The sequence below is a fragment of the Neoarius graeffei genome, chromosome 2 (assembly GCF_027579695.1).
Source record: "Neoarius graeffei isolate fNeoGra1 chromosome 2, fNeoGra1.pri, whole genome shotgun sequence".
Taxonomy (NCBI): Eukaryota; Metazoa; Chordata; class Actinopteri; order Siluriformes; family Ariidae; genus Neoarius; species Neoarius graeffei.
The window spans coordinates 55,741,309-55,761,703 of NC_083570.1; the positions used below are offsets into that span (position 1 = coordinate 55,741,309).

Consider the following 20,395-nt stretch of genomic DNA (forward strand, 5'->3'; position numbering starts at 1 on the left):
AGATGAAAGAGTGGATATTTCACAACACCAGTCCTGCATTTAGAGGCCTCTAGTTCTAAAGAACGGATTTAAATAATTAGGAAGAACCAAATGAAAGAGTGTGAGAGAAATGTGGAGAAAGAAGAACTTGAGAATACAGAAACAGAAGGGGGGAAGTAAAGGTGTGTACAATGTGAGTCTATTAATAGAGTAATGTGATGTAAGCTGGGGCTCCCGTCGCGCTGGGTGGATTCAGCCGTCTGCTGCAGCGCAGGAAAGGACAACAGCACAGTCCTTGTCTACAGGAACCTGGCTCAGTGTGCTTCTGTGTGTGTGTGTGTTGGCTTTAGAGCGCGACTCGCTCTCTTCCATAACATTGTTTTCCTGCGTGGCTGTTTTAACATTGATTTCCACTGTCCAGTTTTCCTTTTGTCCCAAGGCTGCATTTATGACCACTCTCAGCTAGACAGGTACAGCACCTGCTGTTCAGTCATTTGCTATTTAAAACACACACACACTTTGCAGCAAATCTAAACTATTTGATACACTGTAACAAATGAATGTGCCATGCTGAAATTAACAACATGCTCACTCTTAATATTGGCTGAGCATGACCAATTGCTTCAAATGCATTACTTTGCAGAGTGTATTGTATTATCGGTACACTGGTTTGCAAATGGATGCAAAACTCTCTCTTAAATTGATATGCGTCTTAAATATTCTGATCATTAAATAATGTGGGGGCGGCGCGGTGGTGTAGTGGTTAGCACTGTTGCCTCACAGCAAGAAGGTCTGGGTTCGAGCCCTTTGGCCGGCGAGGGCCACGCCATGAAGTTTGCATGTTCTCCCCGTGTCCGCGTGGGTTTCCTCCAGGTGCTCCAGTTTCCCCCCACAGTCCAAAGACATGCAGATTAGGCCAACTGGTGGATCTACATTGACCGTGAGTGTGAATGGTTGTCTGTGTCTATGTGTCAGCCCTGTGATGACCTGGTGACTTGTCCAGGGTGTACCTCGCCTCTCGCCCATAGTCAGCTGGGATAGGCTCCAGCTTGCCTGCGACCCTGTAGGACAGGATAAGCGGCTACAGATAATGGATGGATGTATGGATGGATAATAATGTGGTGTATTGTTCAGGCCATCAGGATTACACTGACAATTTAATGCTGTATATACAGTTGTATACATATGGCATGATTGGCAGGGTGTGTACAGTGTGTGTAAGAGCACGCTGTTCTTATACACATCCAGCCATGTGTATGCAGTCAATAATTTAGCAGTAGGATTCATTTTCATTCAAGATACAAGAATAAGTGCAAAGAACACGTCAAAGTCGAAGATATTTGTACAAATTATTGTTTATTTGTTTTCATCATAGAACATAATAAGAGCTCAGCTCCATAGCTCCACCCACCCCACACACCCACACACACAGAGGGGTGGGGGGCAGACAGGAAAACATATCAACCGATTAAATCACAGTCCGCTCGGCCAAAAAACAGGAGAGGCAGAAAAAAAGAAAGGAAACGCTTAACCTTAGTACTTCTGGGTAGAGCTTACAGACACCTCAATCTCTAACCCCACTCCTGAACACACACACACACACTAAATATGTCGTGTTATGAATGCCGACAGGAGAAGTTGGTCTGAGTTGTAAGGCATGGTTGCAATTTCTTGATATTTCTTATTTCTATGACATTTTTTCCCCTCACTCGAAGACAGCAGTTCAAGTTTTTTGTGGAATGTTTGAAGATATAAGATGATTGAATGAGTACAGAGTGGTGTAAGAGTACTGAGGCGTCCAGACGGCATCTTCAACCCAGAACTAAACTGACATTCTGTAAAAAGATTCTCACACACACACACACACACACACACACACACACACACACACACACACACACGCGCGTGCAGGCTCACTTAGAGAGACAGCTCTACAGTATATCTACATACGTCTAAACATGGCTAGACACTGGGATGTGGGAGGAGGTTTTAGATCAGAGAAAGGAAAGATAGTCTGGCTTTAAAGCATGCAAAAACCATATGCATGTAATGCTGGCATAAAGCCAAGAGCCAACCATTTCCCACCACTGACTGAAGGTGTTTTTTTGAAGATGTTCTGTTTGTGTCTCGTCACTGTACTGTCTTTATTATTATTACTGTATTATTATTTTAATATATGGATATTTATGGATCTGTATCAAATGGGTTTATTTCAGTAAAGAGGAAGACAGAAGAAATAAGTGAAACACTGACTTGTTCTAGAAAAGGCTTTCATTCATATCTAAATATCTATCTCATGATTCAATAAGGACACGAAAGCTTAGCTATAGCACTACCACACGACCAGACATAGGACTAAGTTTTGGACGAAACGTGTTACACAAACACAAACAAACTCCCACAGTTCCTCTCTGCGTTCCCATGCACTCTCCTGGGTGCCTGAACCTCGCTGTGTTCATCAACAAACAAATAAACAACCCATTTAAAGTATTAACAACAAACAACACAGACCTTTAAGATGCCACATGGTAATTCATAAAAATAATGACAATCAATCAAAGGAAGAACCCCCCCCCCCCAAAAAAAAGAAACAAACCGTGGCACCGCAAGAATCTACAGAAAGCATATGATCTCAGTAAATTCCTTTAGAATGCTTCTACACGGCTGACTGATTAACTCTACCAATTATATATACTTGTGGGCCTTGACAGGCAGCTAAAATCTATACAGTACTCATTTTTCATATATTTATATTTTTTTACACTATACAAAGTTGGCAAAAAAATACAGAAATAAATCCATGAAGATTGTACACATAGGAGTGCTGACACATCAAGCACTCTTCATTGAAAGTGGGGTTGGTTTGGGACAAACTTGGAGAGAGAGAGCACAAGAGAAGGAGAGATGATCAACCGTTTGCTTCCCAGAACACCTGAAAATGATAAGAATTATGGTAACCGTACATGAAAAGACTTTTAGAAGACTAAAGTCACATCTAAAGATAATGTGTCAGAGTTTTTATTCACAGATTAAAGATTGGAGATCTTGCAGGGTCATTACCGGTATGTGCAAAACTGCAACTAGATTCCTTTTGAGAGATGTTCCTGTACCCGCTTTGCTACTTCCTGCTTGGGCTGGAAAGAGCTCACCTATAGATGACTTGCAACCATGTGATCAAAAGGTGCTACGTCATGAGCGTCCGCCATGATGGTGGATATACAAAGCAACTAGGACAGCAGCCGCTGAAAGCGTGTCTGTAAACAATGCTGAATTTTCTCAGTATTACTACAATTTGAATGGTCGAGCAAAGATTTGATACAAAGAGAAGATAGATATGTGTGGTTTTGGCCAATCTCATCTCATCTCATCATCTCTAGCCACTTTATCCTGTTCTACAGGGTCGCAGGCAAGCTGGAGCCTATCCCAGCTGACTACGGGCGAAAGGCGGGGTACACCCTGGACAAGTCGCCAGATCATCACAGGGCGGTTTTGGCCCATATTATTTAAAAAAAGTCAGACTTTTCTGAAGATAAGACGCTTCTACTGACCATCGAGTACCCAGATATCGCGTTCTATCTGGTTTCGCTGCCAAAGAATCAAGTCTGATCTTGGATAAAACATAGCCCATTTTCTGAGTGGGTGCCCAATCTGGATTGTTTCTATCATATAATTTATCTGGCGCTCCGAGAAGCAAAACGATAACACACGTGTTAAAATTATAACAACAACCGAGTGAACCATGACAAGAGAACACTCATTTTATAGCAAAGTTCTAGCATCATGAAATAAAATTCTTCCATATTATCGAGAAAGCTTTTGAATCTCACCGGAGATAAAATGATTACTGCAAACACAAGCTGTTTTGGTTTTAGTCTCTGTTAGATCAGCCCTGCCGATGTTGTTCAGCCGTGCTCGTTTCCTCTCCATACTAAGCCTCAGAGTTTCCTTGCCCTGTTTCTGAATCACAGATGGAATTCTAAAAAATCGGAACATGTCATGGTCACGAGTACTGTTGTGACCACAACCATATACAGCACAAAGATATGGCATAGCTAAAAGAACGCTTAAAGCAATGGAAAAACAAAGAGAGTTGCGCACGTGTGACTGTTTTGTATGGAATGTTGCTTGACCCCACATTTGTATATCCACCAACATGGCCGACATCCAGGTTTCTATTTTGCTTTGCCGTCACTTGCAAGTCAAGGAAAGACCCTATTCACATGATGTCATGCATACATTATTGCTAGGTCAAAATGTCAACACTGCCATTTTGGATGGTATACAGACCCATCTAATATAGCTGAAATTCACAAGGACAATTGGTTGTTTGGCATTTGGATGGACAAATAATCAAGCAAAAGATCCCTAGCTGTCGTTTTATAGATTTCCTACACTTCCTGAACACTGGAATAAATGGATATTGGCTGTTAAATGTGTGGTATCGGAGGCTGATAACGGTACATGGGAACCATCATTAAATAGAACAATTAATGAATTTAGAGCCATGTGGCCCTAAATTCTCCGCTATTTTTTCCTGCTTCACCATGACCCAATTCAAGATACTACGTCATGCATCACCTGATGGGCTTTCCCCGTTCGCGCAAGGCATTGTGGGATACAAATTTGAAATGGGAGAGAACAATAGCGGATGTGAATGAAACGTGAAAGTCTGACTACAGTAACAGAAACCGAAAAGAAAAGATGTTATGTTGTGAAGGAAAGGAAACGCAGGACCAAACTAACAATTATCGGCGGTCAGCGAGCACCTCGGTGTGATCAGCTGTTCGTTTAGCGACAGAATGATGTAACTGTCAGTGCACGGTCAAGGTAAACCTGTAGATGGCAGTAATGCAACACTGTGGATGCCAGCTGCCGTAAAACCCAAAAGATGAAAAAGAAGAAGATGATAAACCTGCGCATGCGCACACGAACTTCCTCTGTCTGCTTGACTGCGTGAAGTGAGCAATTTCATGCACATTATTTGCTCAGGAATCCCCTCAAATTAAATAACTTCCCAGCCACAGAATGGCCTGATTCTTTTAGATATTACAGAAATAAACATATATCACAATGAACAAATTTCAGAGGGAACTAAATTTCACCAATTTTATGAAATCGAAGGCCGTCTCACTTTAAGTATCTGTGCTTTTTAAAGATAACCTAATAAACTGCTTCTGTCTAAAGCAGTCGTCATTGTTGCAGGGACTGGATATGGGTCTCTAGTACCAAAGCCCACTTTTGTATATATCTTTATTTGCATTTTACATCCATTTTGTGAGTTAATTAATGGAAAGTGAAGTGTGGATTTGCATCGGAGTCGCCATTTTGTTAATGTTATTACAGCCAATGTGGCCGGACAGTGGTTGGTATATTATATAAGTCACATGACTGAATAAGCTCTATAGGTTGTTGACGATGTTTCGGTCACTATTTGCATGAGCCAAGACTAAAAACATATGATAATATTAAAGGGTTTTTTTTAAATGTCAAGACAAAAAAAGGACTGACTTCAGACAGCTATCCTGACCACCTTACACCAAGCGATCGAGACGGCTGGAGCGCGCTGCATCTCTAGCAAAACTCTCATGATTTTATTCTGACACTGGAAATTTGTCTGCAGCAAAGAAATTGCTTGAAAAGTCATTTAGTGTAAGGCCAGCATGACAAGAAACCTTTCTGACATTTTGTCAGCGCTGCCACTTTCTTTTTTTGTCTCCCTCATATCCAGATTGTATTCACTTAAAAAAAACAGCCACCAGCCACCTTAGAAAGGTACACTTTTCTTCATATCCTTACACGTGTTTAAAAACTAGCTAAGCGTCTGGGAAGGTTGCAAGAATGCAAATAAATTTATTAGCCAGATTTCCACTGGAGTTTTTGCACAAAACAGAAGTGAGGTTTGTAACATAATTAGACAAAACACAATTACACTGTAAACCCGAATAAGTTGAGTTTACTTAAAAAAATTGAGGAAAGTGGTTGCCTTAAAAAAAATAAGTAATTATTAATGATTGAATTGAGTACCTTAAACTTACCAGAAGATTGTACGTTTAAGGTACTCAATTCAATCATTAATAATTACTTATTTTTTTTAAGGCAACCACTTTCCTCAATTTTTTTAAGTAAACTCAACTTATTCGGGTTTACAGTGTACAAATGGTCTGTTTCCATTCAGTGATGTTATGCAATTAAAGCTATCTCCTCTCACGATAGTTCTTACAGAGAGCTTTTTTTTTCAGAAAGTTTCGTTTCCATTTGCCTTTCATGTCATATGTGACTTAAATGGCAAAAATGTGTTTCCATTTCAATTTTGCAAAATATCGCTTTATCAAATTGCCAGAAAATTGCAAAATAAAAATTGATAAAGTTTTTTTTTAACTCACGTTTCCATAACTCTTTTTTTTTTTAAGTTTATAGTTTCAAATTGTGCATTAAGCATGTTAATGGAAACAGCTATTGGCACATTCCTTATAGATCAACTTTGAAACTACAAACAAGAGTAGTCACCGTCCATGGCGAGTTTGTGTGGAGCTGAAGGCTGCAATTTGCATTTAGTATTGTTGGTGATTGTTATTGTCTGAAAGTGACTCAAAGCACAGCAGCAATGATGTAGAGGAGACAGTAATATATAGAGGCGTAACACTGGCTTGCTGACATTTATAATCATCACGCTGGGCTACATAATACAGGAAACAGACAGGGTGTCATCTACACGCAAAATGTCTGGGTTTGTGTGTGTGTGTACTTTCATCTGTGAGAGCAAAACCCCTTACACATTATCTCCAAACATCTGCTAGTGCAGTTATAAAGATATGACTTTAATACTCACAATCATGTCATTAACGCTGTTCCGCTTATATAGAGGAGTTATGGGTAATTTACTGTGTTTAATTTAATTTGATTTAATGTGTTCTGTCACAGATTGTGCCTCTCCTTCGCTTGTATCTCTGCTCAGTCGTTCCCCTCAACCCTTCCTCCAATGAAAATACAGTGGACATCAAATGCCCTTGTTCAAGAAGGGCGCATCATCATCATCAATTTCTAAACCACTAGTAATATTTTATCATAATTACAAGTGGCAATTAAAACATCTTTACAACCACAGAGTTCCTCATTTGTCAATTATTTACAGGAAAAGTTTCAAAACCATAATATTCGGGGCTTTATTGCAGCCCCTTTGCCAGTTACTTTATAAAGAAATAAACTGAACATTAGAACACCTACTCTATCACATATACACAGATATACACAGACCAACAGTTAAATGTAAACAGAAAAAGACCAGCTATTATTACTTATTGTAGTTGTTTATGTTCATTTCAAATAATGTGCACAGAAACCCTGACTAGGAGTGGCCAAGCCGGCGCAAGAACCAGCACTTTAAACAATGAAAAGGCGAGCAGAAGGAGGCTGGGACCAGAACAACACACACTGAGATAAGCAGAGTGAAAGAGAGAGACAGAGAGAGAGAGAGAGAGATCAAGACTGATAAGTTCCTCTGAACACACTTCACCTGACAGAGCACACTTCCTGGCTGACTGAGTCCTCCTACCAACACATTGCACTCTATTAGCCCCTCTCTCGAGTGACACTGGATTACAGACCTGATCTGCAGAGACACCGAGTCTGGTGGGAGCAAAGCGGTGATAAGCGCTATAAGCTGCTGAATGAGAACAATATTATGCATTGTTGGTATCTGATGCAAGTCGTTCTGTGCGTGTGTGAAGGGGGGACACATGCCCCATGGCAAGATCACGGCAAACAACCAAAATCAGAGTGTTTCACAATAATCTGCAAATCCCACCACAAACTGTGCTGCCTTTTACTGCTAATAAAGCTCAATCTGTTTGAACAGAACAGGAAGGAAGAAGGAAGGATAAAGTCTGGAGACAGGAATGTGAATAAACGTGGGCAGGAAGAAAGCAGTCTGAAGAGAATTATCGCCTTCTCGAGAGTCTGCGTTTCTCTCTCACTCTTGTCATGACTCGATCTCATGCCTTGACAGCTTTGCCACTGACAGCAGACAGGCAGGAGACAGTGCTGACTAAAAGTCTTACACTGCAAAAAAAAGATATTTTAAAATATTTAAAAACAAAGGCTTAATGAATCTCGCTTAGGTGTCGATCGCTAACAATTATCGAGAATGGTGATCAAAGGATTGATAAAGGAACAAAATGGCTGCTGATACAGCTAAAGCGTACCGGTGGCGTCTTTATACCCCCCACCCAGCCCAGCGGCATGACATAAATGACCTCTTCAGTGATTTGCAACATATGAATTAACTGAATGGTTATGTTTTAGAAAACATAGCATGTCAGTCGGTGGACATTGACAACGATACACTGGTAACCTCAGTCATTTCCATAACAGATGAAGAAAATATCGCCTCCATTCTTGACCCTTTAACTCAGTCAATGAACTGCGATAGTGACTTAGAAGGAGAAATTTGTGATAAGCAGAATGTGCCTAAAATTTCAGATATACTGTGAGTGTTTGGTGTGACAAGTAGGTCCATTTCAGTATTACAAACTTTTCAGTATAATGAACTATTTGGACGTCCCCCAAGGAGTTTGTTAAAGCGGGATTGCAGTGCATTTCTCTTTATTATTTTGTTTTTAAACAAAACTAGACAGGGACACTCTAACGAGTGCAAACCTCGCCTTTTCCCTATTAAAATACATTGGGCGAAAATTTCGAAGTTCTGCCATGACCTTGACCTTTGACCTCCAAAATTTAATGGTTTCCTTCCTGGGTGATTGGCAACACGTACAAAATTTGGTCCAAATCGATCCATTGGTTCTTGAGATATCTTGCAGACACACAGACAGACAGACAGATACACACACACACAGACTGACACAGGTGAAAATAATAACCCCTCCGACTACTGTCGGCGGGGTTAATTAAGATTATTAAAAGGTTCACTATGTAGGATTCAACAAACTGAATTCCCCTCCCTTACTCCTCCCTTTCCAAGCATGTATTAGAACACATGGTGGCCATCAGGTCACTTCCAATACTTTCATTCACGCTCCCTTGCTTTTTGCTCATGCTAAATAATAAGTATGATTCTCCATTTCTCAAAATTTAGGTTCTCAAACTTGTTAGCCAGCAGCAGCAAAGACGGACTCCTCTTCTTTCTCGTCTTTCTTTCTTCTTCGTCTTCCTTCCAGAGTCACACTGGTGCTTGTAAAAACGTGAAACATGGAAGATGCTCTCGAGAGGTTTGCCTGTCTTGGGCTACTGTAGGAACATGGCAGTGCAACATGATGGCCACCGTGGACATGTTCCTGCACCCTATGTAGATATAAAGGGCTCATCCTAAGCTTATGAATACAACGATTTGTAGTTACAGGCAATTAAACACTAATGAAAACATGGATACAATATTCCATTTCTGCTAATAGATTCCCCAAATCCTACATAGTGCACCTTTAAGCTTATATTTTTACTTGAGTTCTTATTCTACTGGCAGACCATTTTTGCTGTGTTTACAGTGTCTTGCAAAAGTATTCATCCCCCTTGGTGTTTGTCCAGTGGTGTCACATTACAAGCTGGAATTAAAATGGATTTTTGGAGGGTTAGCACCATTTGATTTACACAACATGCCTACAACTTTAAAGGTGCACATGGTTTTTTATTGTGACACAAATAATAAGATGAAAAAACAGAAATCTGGAGTGTGCATAGGTATTCACCCCCTTTCATATGAAACCCCTAAATAAGCGCTGGTCCAACCAATTCATTTCATAAGTCACATAATTAGTTGATTAAGATCAACCTGTGTGAAATCAAAGTGTCACATGATCTGTCACATGATGTCTGTATAAATCAGCCTGTTCTGGAAGGACCCTGACTCTGCAACACTCTTAAAGGAACAGTCCACCGTATTTCCATAATGAAATATGCTCTTATCTGAATTGAGACGAGCTGCTCCGTACCTATCCGAGCTTTGCGCGACCTCCCAGTCAGTCAGACGTAGTCAGACGCGCTGTCACTCCTGTTAGCAATGTAGCTAGGCTCAGCATGGCCAACGGTATTTTTTGGGGCTGTAGTTAGATGCGACCAAACTCTTCCGCGTTTTTCCTGTTTACACAGGTTTATATGATCAGTGATATGAAACAAGTTCAGTTACACAAATTGAAACGTAGCGATTTTCTATGCTATGGAAAGTCCGCACTATAATGACAGGCGTACTAACACCTTCTGCGCGCTTCGGCAGCGCATTGATATCTGAGCTCCGTATCAATGGAGTGACAGCGCGTCTGACTGCGTCTGACTGACTGGGACGTCGCGCAAAGCTCGGATAGGTACGGAGCAGCTCGTCTCAATTCAGATAAGAGCATATTTCATTATGGAAATACGGTGGACTGTTCCTTTAAGCAAGCAACATGAGAACCAAGGAGTACTCCAAACAGGTCAGAGACAAAATTGTGGAGAAGTATAGATCAGGGTTGGGTTATTAAAAAAAATCCCAAACTTTGAAAATCCCAGGGAGCACCATTAAATCCATTATAGCAAAATGGAAAGAATATGCCACCACTACAAACCTGACAAGAGAAGGCCGTCCACCAAAACTCACAGACCGGGCAAGGAGGGTATTAATCAGAGATGCAACAAAGACACCAACGATAACACTGAAGGAGCTGCAAAGATCCACAGCAGAGATGGGAGTATCTGTCCATAGGACCACTTTAAGCCATACACTCCTCAGATCAGGGCTTTATGGAAGAGTGGCCAGAAAAAAAGTAATTGCTTAAAGAAAACAAGCTTGGAGTTTGCCCAACAGCATGTAGCAGACTCTAGAAACAGATGGAAGAAGATTCTCTGGTCAGATGAGACTAAAATTTAACTTATTGGCCATCAGGGGAAATGTGGCACAAACCCAACACCCTGACAGCAACATTCCTACACTGAAGCATGGTGGTGGCAGCATCATGCTGTGGGGATATTTTTTATCTGCAGGGACAGGAAAGCTGGTCAGGACTGAAGGAAAGATGGACGGCACTAAATACAGGGCAATTCTGGAGGAAACTCTGCTTGAGTCGGCCAGAGGTTTGAGACTACGACGAAGGTTCACGTTCCAGCAGGACAATGACCCTAAACATACTGCTAAAGCTACACTGGAGTGGTTTAAAGGGAAACATTTAAATGTCTTGGAATGGCCTATTCAAAGCCCAGACCTCAGCCCAATTGAGAATCTGTGGCATAACTTGAAGAATGCTGTACACCAACACAACCCATCTAACTTGAAAGAGTTGGAGCAGTTTTGCCTTGAGGAATGGGCAAAAATCTTGGTGGCTAGATGTGCTAAGCTAATATAGACATACCCCAAGAGACTTGCAGCTGTAATTGCAACAAAAGGTGGCTCTACAAAGTATGGACTTTGAGGGTGAATACCTGCACACTCCAGATTTCTATTTTTTTTCCATCTTATTGTTTGTGACACAATAAAACAATTTTCACCTTTAAAGTGGTAGGCATGTTGTGTAAATCAAATGGTGCTAACCTCCCCAAAAATTCATTTTAATTCCAGCTTGTAATGCGACAAAACAGGACAAACACCAAGGGGGATGAATACTTTTGCAAGACACTATATTTCTAGACAGAAGAAAAACAATCTGCCAAAAGAATGAGAAAATGGTTAAGCTTGAAATTAGCAAGTATGTCCAGGAAGAGGCTTAATGATCTTATATTTGTTATATAATAATCTCAGGATAACTTCAGGTATCTTCACTTACTAAGATATCATTTCTTTGCAGTGTATGCAACCTGAGGGAAAAATATACTTAAGGCTAATTATGTAGGAAACAATTGCTTATTTGTTTTAAAAAATACTCATTATAGCTTTTACAATCAAGTATGTGTGTGACCTCACTTGGTCCATACAAGCTTATGGTAGATATTTCCACACTTAATAATGTTAATTTACTCTTTAACTCGTCAAAGTGTTCAGACACACAGCTCAACCTTTTAATAACTGAGGTTAATTAGCTTTAGCTAACATTATGTTGCCTTTATACATGAATGGAATTTGTTGTAAACGTATTTTCATGTAATCTTACTTAAACCTTATGATTGTCAAATTATTTATATTGCTGATAATGCTTAAGTGTATTAAAATATAATTCTCCTCATCTCTATTCTTATTTAGTAAGAATGGCTTATTAAAACAACCATAGTAATCACATCTGTACATTTAGCTACATCCCACTGCTTTGCTGTCGGTTTTCAGGAATTGGGTTAAATCAGATTATCAGTACATCTGTAATATGCAGAAATTTGTAATAGATGTAACAAAATAAATTATTCAATATAGATTGACTGACAACTGATTTTTTACCAGATTAGAAAATAATTTTACCATTCTTCTTCTTAATAATAATAATAAACAAGATTTACCATTACAACAGAATAATCATACAAAAATAGAAGGGATTTGTCAAAATCATGTAAAATATGACTGACAAAATATCTTCACTTTCACATTACAATTTCCATGGATGTGACAACGGCGACTCGCTACCTGGAGCAGAGACTTCTGGAAAGGATGAGCCGGCCCCGTTAAGGTTTACATTAATCTGAATATTTATTCTGTTAAATAAAGTCATAGCAAATCAATCAAATAGCAGGCTTTAACACTTACGGACAGTAGTATAAAGTTTAACATGCTCCATACTGAAGCAGCAGCAACACAAACCCTCTGTATGATGCAATGGTGTGAAATGTAGAGAAACTGCCTCATAACTCAGATGGTGTCTGTCTCACTTCTCTCGTCTGTTCATCTCACATCCTGCCTGCACAAGTCCAAATTTACAAGACTAGAATCAAATTAAATCCGTGACACTAATGAGAATGCACCATATATACAGGGTTAGTCAAAATTATCTCATTATCTCTAGCCGCTTTATCCTGTTCTACAGGGTCGCAGGCAAGCTGGAGCCTATCCCAGCTGACTACGGGCGAAAGGCAGGGTACACCCTGGACAAGTCGCCAGGTCATCACAGGGCTGACACACAGACACAGACAACCATTCACACTCACATTCACACCTACGCTCAATTTAGAGTCACCAGTTAACCTAACCTGCATGTCTTTGGACTGTGGGGGAAACCGGAGCACCCGGAGGAAACCCACGCGGACACGGGGAGAACATGCAAACTCCGCACAGAAAGGCCCTCGCCGGCCACGGGGCTCGAACCCGGACCTTCTTGCTGTGAGGCGACAGCGCTAACCACTACACCACCGTGCCGCCTAGTCAAAATTGTGTTAACACTAATGGATTATTTTTCTCCTGAATGTGTGGTGCGCCTTGACCGCTGATGGCGTAATTGGCCCCTACTTTTTTGACACCCCAACAGTGACGTCAGATGTCTACTTACAGTACAGATGGTGCAGCAGTACACCATTGATGAACTTCCACTACAGATCTGATTGGTTTCTACCATTTAAGTGTTAACATAATTTTGACTAACCCTGTGTATAAAATGGTGTTTGTGAAGGTGTGTACTATATTAAGCTCAGATTGCCACCCCAGAGTTGATCCAGAAGCATGATGTAGAGAGTGTAAATGATTGTGACACCTTTTCACAGTCGTCCCATCCGTAGAGCACCCACACACACAAACTGCATGCACACAATTCACAACACAAGTCTCTGCATGTGTGGGTTTTGGGGGGTTTTTTTTTGCTTTTTTTTTTTAATAGTACAGACATCTGCAGAAAGCTTGGCAGTAACATTTTTCGTAAAGCTCTATAATAGACATCAGCTCAATATAGGCAGTATTTAATAAGGTCACACAGGCAGTGTTTAACGAACACACCAGTGGCAGTGTTTTGATTAGCTATAGTACAGAAACACACAAACAGACCCGGGCAGTGTTTACTTGTTTAAACCACTCTGAAAATCAAAGAGAAACAACAATACAAGGTTTACGGTGATGTGAAATACAGAATGCGCACAGCTCATGAGACCTTCTTCTCGAAAGCATTTTGCGCTGGACAGAATAAAAGATCTTCGCTATGAAATCCTTTTATTATTGCTAATGTGGAACGAGGAACAATGCTTATCAGAAGGGAAGCTTTTATTCATTCACTAATTGTTCATGAACCAAAGCAACAAAGGGTGGAGGCCACATTAAGCCACAAAAACAAGCACTCAACGAGATGTGTTCCACAGATATGGATTGCCATTAAGTGTGAATGGGCGTAATGGTGGATTGATTAGAGCTCAGCTTTCTTACTCAAGAACACCAAATGGTCGGAAAGCAGCATGAACTCACAAGTGCTGTGCTAACTACCCACCAACCCCACAGGAACCCAGAGTCACACACACACAAACCATCCACACAAAAACATATCCAACACCCCCCACCCACACACATGCGCACATACATCCACTAACTTGATTATCTTTCTGAAAATAACCCAATATGCACCACGGCATAACAATTATAAAGCCACATAACAAATACACATTGTGTATGCATCTCTTAAAGTCCCATTTTTCAAAACATTCAGTTCAGTCATCTTAACATGATCTTAAGGCACAGTATTCAGTCACTACAAGAAATCATTCAGTGACGACAGTGAAACTAAAAGAGAATTTACACAGCAAGCGAGACGTCAGCGTGACCGAAATGTAAGTAAGTGTATGCGTTTGTCAATTTACACTACCTCCGTTTCTGAAGCATGATTTTCTGAAGCAGGTTCAGAAAAACTGCTAAAATGTCCAAAGTGACAGTTCAGACACAAAGGAGCAGGTCTTGAAGAAATGGGTAAGTGTAAGTTATATTTTAATCAAATCTAGCCTGCACATTGTGTTTAGTGACAAGTAATTAGGTCTATTATGCCCTTTATCTTTACATCGCCTATTGCTGGGTTTCATGTGACATCACATCCGCCTCATTAGTTATTGAAAACTTTAGCTGGTGGTCTACCAAAGCTCAGTTGACAAAGCATTTGTACAGAGAAGGTGCATTGCTCGCATGAAAAATGCCTTACGCTTGCGTTGTTTTAGGTTGTTCGAATTGATCAAACCGTGAAACTGAAAAGTTTCTTCAGGGTTCCTCGTGAACTAATAAAAAAGGGTGAACAAACAGGATTTCACAAAAAGACATCGAGAAAGGTGGCTTTTGAACCCCTCACTGAAATCGAAGGGAGCCGAGTCGAAGCACGCTTGAGTTTGCACTTCATGAAAGGTTTGTATACAGTATCGCTCTCAGCTATGTCCTTAGTGTTTTACAAATACTTTTCTTGCTATGTGTTATTTTATCGTACTTTTTTTTAGTCACAAAGTGCTGTTTCTTTGTTTACTCCTCACAAAGTCCATATGCATGAAGGTCGCGACAAAATTCTTCCCCAGCCGTACAGTTACAGTGCGCCGTGATCACTTCTCCGCCTTGTTTAACTAAGATCCAGGTCTTTAAAGGGGTTTCTGATGATCTTTGTGAATGATTTACCTGAGAGATAAGAGCCAACACAAGTGAGAATCAAGCCAACTGTTGTTTGTTTACACTTCAACTTGCAGCGCTTCGTTGTAAAGACGTGAAAGAAAAACTTTAAAAAAAAAAAACATACACGGGCAAAAACAATACAGGATTCATTGAGCAGTGACTTGATAGCGAGGTCCTTTACCCAACCACATACAAAAAAAGTTGTAAGCCTCCATACTCTTCCACGCTTTCATCTGTTTTGCGGTGTAGAAGGATGTCTGCAACACCAGATAGTTCGAGATGTCAGGTAACTCGACTGAAGGGTAGTTTTCAAGATCATATGACAAATCCTTCTTTCCCAGACTGTAGGGGTCGATTCCATTGCACATAGCAATCTTCTGAATATATCTAAAGCGAGCAGCGGCTTCTAGATTACGAGCATACTCTGATAAGTTATCACTAGTTGTTTGCATTACGGCAGCCTTTAGACCACCAGCTACTTCACTTCCGGTAAAACCACGAAGAAAAGTCACGTGACTGAAACCCAGCAATACTGAGCGAGAAGCAAACCTGTTTAGCATGTCTTTGACTGCTAATGACTGCTAACTTGCTAGGTACTGCAACGTTAACCTAAGTGCCCATAATGTTGAACCTGTCAGCTCATTACAAATAGATAAAGTTGGGCTCCCGAGTGATACAACAGAAAATCATCTGAATCCCGATGATGCCACAGCCATCCATGGCCAGGAGGTTGCTGGAGCAAAACTGGCCTGTGTTCTCATTAAGGGTTAGCATACCCTCTCTTCCCTGTCAATTACAGTGATGCTAGCCAATCATGGATGTTTGTGAGCTCATGCATACGGACATAGGTGGATAGCACCTTCCTCCTAGTATGTTACGTCGCCCCTTAGCATTCAAAAAGATGTGGTCAGCTGGTATCATGTACTTTGGAGGAAAGATGCGGACCCTGGTTGGTAGCCGTTGTGAGATAGGGGAGACCTGTCTGGTGGGTGGGAATTGGCCATATCAAAATTGCTAAAAAATAGAATTGAAGCATTAAAAAAAAATGCTCCTATTGCATTTTATGGACACAATTCGCCCTTTATATGCTACCAGTCTAAACTGCTGCATTGATTCCAATGGAATTCTATCTGTAACAAAAGACAGACATCAGATGGACAACTGAAAACGCCTCACAAATGGTTCTGGTGTAAATTAGCCTTAAGAGGGAAAGTGGGCAGTGGAGGTTGGGATCCACCACTAAGGCCTGTCTATGATAAAATGTCACCATTACTATATTTTCAATAAATACCCAATTCCAAAGCCAATCAAAAGAACCTCTTCATTTCTATTGATTTTTGCACAGTTGCTGGTTTTAGGTCTTTTTATGCTACCTTCAGGAGAAACAGGGTTGATTTCATTTAACAATCTATTCCAGTCTGCAGAGCTCTTAAGTCTAGCTTTTTCTACCAATACTTAAAATTGACCATCTTGACTCTTATGTTATCACCAAGTACCCTCCAACAAGACTGCACCATCAAAATAACTCTAAAGACTGAGGATGAAGACTGAGAGCCCTAATTCTACTGCCATTATTGTTTTTTTTTTCTTCTGTTATGTCTCGGGCTGGGTTTTGTTAGTCTGGCTAACGCGACTTCAAAGCTCTGCGAGCATTTGGTCTGACAAAGATATTAAGCCCAACCGTTTCCCAAAGCGCGTGGTTGACCTGCCTCCCTGAAATGCCTCAGTTTGCTACTGGTCGAAGCCAGAAAAGGCTGTGACGAAGCTTAAACCAATCACATCACTCTTTCCTCTGATGTATGTGACGTGACGGAAACTGCTTGAGTAACAGGAAGAAGATAAATACCTCCAGGGCTGCTCTTTGCTCCGTTTTCAATGAGAACTTCCCGTTGAATGCTTTCAATACAGCATCTACCGCTGTGTCAAAGGCTTGTCGCTGCTCCATGTTCGTAATGTTTCTAGTGAATGAAGCGCTTCCGGCATAGATTCTGTAAACAATCTATGGCTTCCGGTCGCAGTTCTACTACGTCACTGCCTTGAACACGCCTCTACCCAGGGCCGTTGGAGATGCTCAAAGTTGATTGGCTCCCGATTTTTCGGGAGCTTGGAAGAGCTGTAGATAGCTTGCCTGGCCAGACTAAGCTTGCAACAGGCCCTCGTGTTGCGTCACGCTTAGGATGGGCGGGCCCAAGCTAGGGTTTTGTGCGTTTGGATTCATTTGGACGCTGCTGATCCACTATCCCAAGCTATAACTGTTCCAGATAAAGCACAGATATGATCCTAATACTATGGTGCCTTCATACATGGATGAGTTTGTTGTAAATGTATTTTTACATTATCTAACTTAAACTTTGTGATTTTGTGCCATATTATTTACAATTTAGTTATTGCTGATAATTCATAAGTGAATTCAAATATATTTGTATCCACCTTTATTCTTACTTATTCTAAAAGTCTAAAGTCCTTCCTGTGCCATGCAATTGGGCGGCACCGATCTCCGTTTCCATAGCCCTCGGCCTCTCACCTACTGTATACAGCTAGGGTTACAGTGGGGGGCTAGTCCTCTGGTATCCGTGAAAGTTTGACTCCCCATTTGCATCTGTATTGCAGTGTGCCTTGCCAGACGGCAGTAGGTAGCATTTTTATGATAGTCTTTGCTATGACCCGACCGCAAGTAGAACTTGCAATCTCCCGATCGAGAAGCGGACACGCTAACCGCTAGGCCAACTCGCTATATTTTTACTTATTAGTAATAGCTTATTAGTATAAATACGCAGGTGGTTATAGAAAATTGTGCACGCTGATTGGTCAAGAAATTCAAAATATTTCTTGATAATCACCTCGAGCGACTCAACAAAATGGCGGTCAATCACTTTGTCACTGTAAGTGAGTAAGAATTATGAAAGAAAATGCTGTTCCTAAAAGCACTAAAGATGCTATGAACTTTGGTCTAAAACTATCCAAAGGGAAGGTGGAATTGTGATTTATTTTATTTATTTCAAAACCAAGTATTTTATGTAAGTCGGCAGAGATAAATGACATAAGCCTGCGTGCATTACATTTGCATGTCACTTTTGAAGATTGAAATAAGTTATTTGTTTAATTCAATTTTTTAATAATCACCTGTGTATTTATATTAAACAATTATCCACCTCAGGCTCAGTGAATATCAGTGAATAATAACCTGGTCTTTGTCTCGGTTATTATTCACTGATATTCACTTTGCCTTCGGCGAATAATTGTGAATTAATATAATCACATCTGTATATTTAGCTACATCCCACTGCTTTACTCAATCAGAATATCAGTACTCCTGTAATATGCAGATATTTATAATGAATGTAACAAAATAAAGGATTAAATACACATTGAGTTGCAACTGATTTTGTCAGATTAGACTGGCATGTCTCTAAACTGTTTGCAGCATGTCATTTCATCACTTAGTTTGAGGCCTGGCACTATTCGAACACTAGCATGTATCCCAGTGAGGATGATGTGAAGCTGCTTTGTGAAAATGTCACTGTTATATTGTGACAATGTGAAAAATGTTATATAAATAAAATTACAAGGAATTTATTTGTGGTTAGCACTGTCGCCTCACAGCAAGAAGGTCCTGGGTTCAAGCCCAGTGGCCGATGAGGGCCTTTCTGTGTGGAGTTTGCATGCTGTCTACGTGGGTTTCCTCCGGTTTCCCCCACAGTCCAAGTTAGGCTAATTGGTGGCTCTAAACTGACCGTACATGTAGGTGTGAGTGCAAATGGTTGTCTGTGTCTATGTGTCAGCCCTGCAATGACCTGGCGACTTGTCTAGAGTGTATCCTGCCTCTCGCCCATAGTCAGCTGGAATAGGCTCCAGCTTGCCTGCGACCCTGTAGGACAGGATAAGCGGTTACAGATAATGGATGGATGGATATCAGCATAGGGGAAAACAACTGTTTGAATAGATGGAAAGACAGTTTTGACAAGAAAAGCGACATGGAAAATAGGCTATTTTGTCACTGAAATACATGGAAATGGGCGGAGCTACACATTACACTGCAGCCAGCCAGCAGGGGCGCTAGACCTGTGGTCATTTGAATTTGTAGAGATGTTACACTGTCCACGCAGACGCGCAGCTTGTGAACAGGCAAGGCAGGCAACTGCTTGGGGCCCCCTGGCCCAGGGGCCCCCCGAGAGTCGGGGCCCGAGGACTTATTTATTTTGTTTTTTTAATGTTTTTTTTAATGTTTTTATCGTTCTTTACCATTGTATTTTCACATTTGGAATTAAAAAAAACTTTGGTTTCATCTATTTTTTGTTGGTGTCAGATTATTTATAACATATTGGTGATGAACACTGGTCAGAAGGACCCCCTGGAAATTTTTTGCTTGGGGCCACAACAGACTCTAGAATCACCTCTGTGTCCATGTATTTTATAGTCACTGGGACAAACCAAGTTAATTACTGAGAACTGTACAAATAGTGACAGAGAGTCAACTTTGGATTTCAATATTAGGGTAGTTCTTCGGTATTACATTCAGAGCAAAATGCAGCAACTTTTTTAGTTGCAGTACTCAAAATAATAGTACTAAATAAAAATTTCACACTGTATGGGGTATCTTTTCACAATAAATAAAGCATAGAAAAATTGGCTATGTTTAACTCTGAACGCAAAATCTTTTACGAGGAAAGAAAAGTCAGTAACGCAATTATGTCAGAAAAAATCTGTACTTTCATTTCTTAAAATTCAAACCAAGATTTTTTTTGAAGTGACACTGCTGTAACTGGGGTGATGATTTTTAAATATGGTTTTCAGTACATTTTGCCTTGGATTATGTACTTTAGCAATATCACTGAGCTGACAAGTTAAGGCAATCTTAATAATTTCATAATTTTGGCCTCTCTGCTGAAGAATTGCTCATTATTTCTGATCTTTAATTTCTATGGCTTACATCCATTACAAGGAATGTCAGACTTTTTGTAG

The 20,395-nt window shown here is 40.5% G+C and overlaps 1 protein-coding gene across 1 annotated transcript in view; it reads right to left on the reverse strand.

The window, feature by feature from the left end:
* Positions 1-2,694: 2,694 nt before the first annotated feature.
* syt7a (synaptotagmin VIIa) overlaps positions 2,695-20,395 on the reverse strand; it is a 304,956-nt gene continuing 287,255 nt past the window's right edge. Inside the window, exon 14 of the mRNA XM_060914462.1 lies at positions 2,695-2,911. The gene's annotated coding sequence lies outside the window, so the exon portion shown is untranslated. The remainder of the gene's footprint in view (positions 2,912-20,395) is intronic.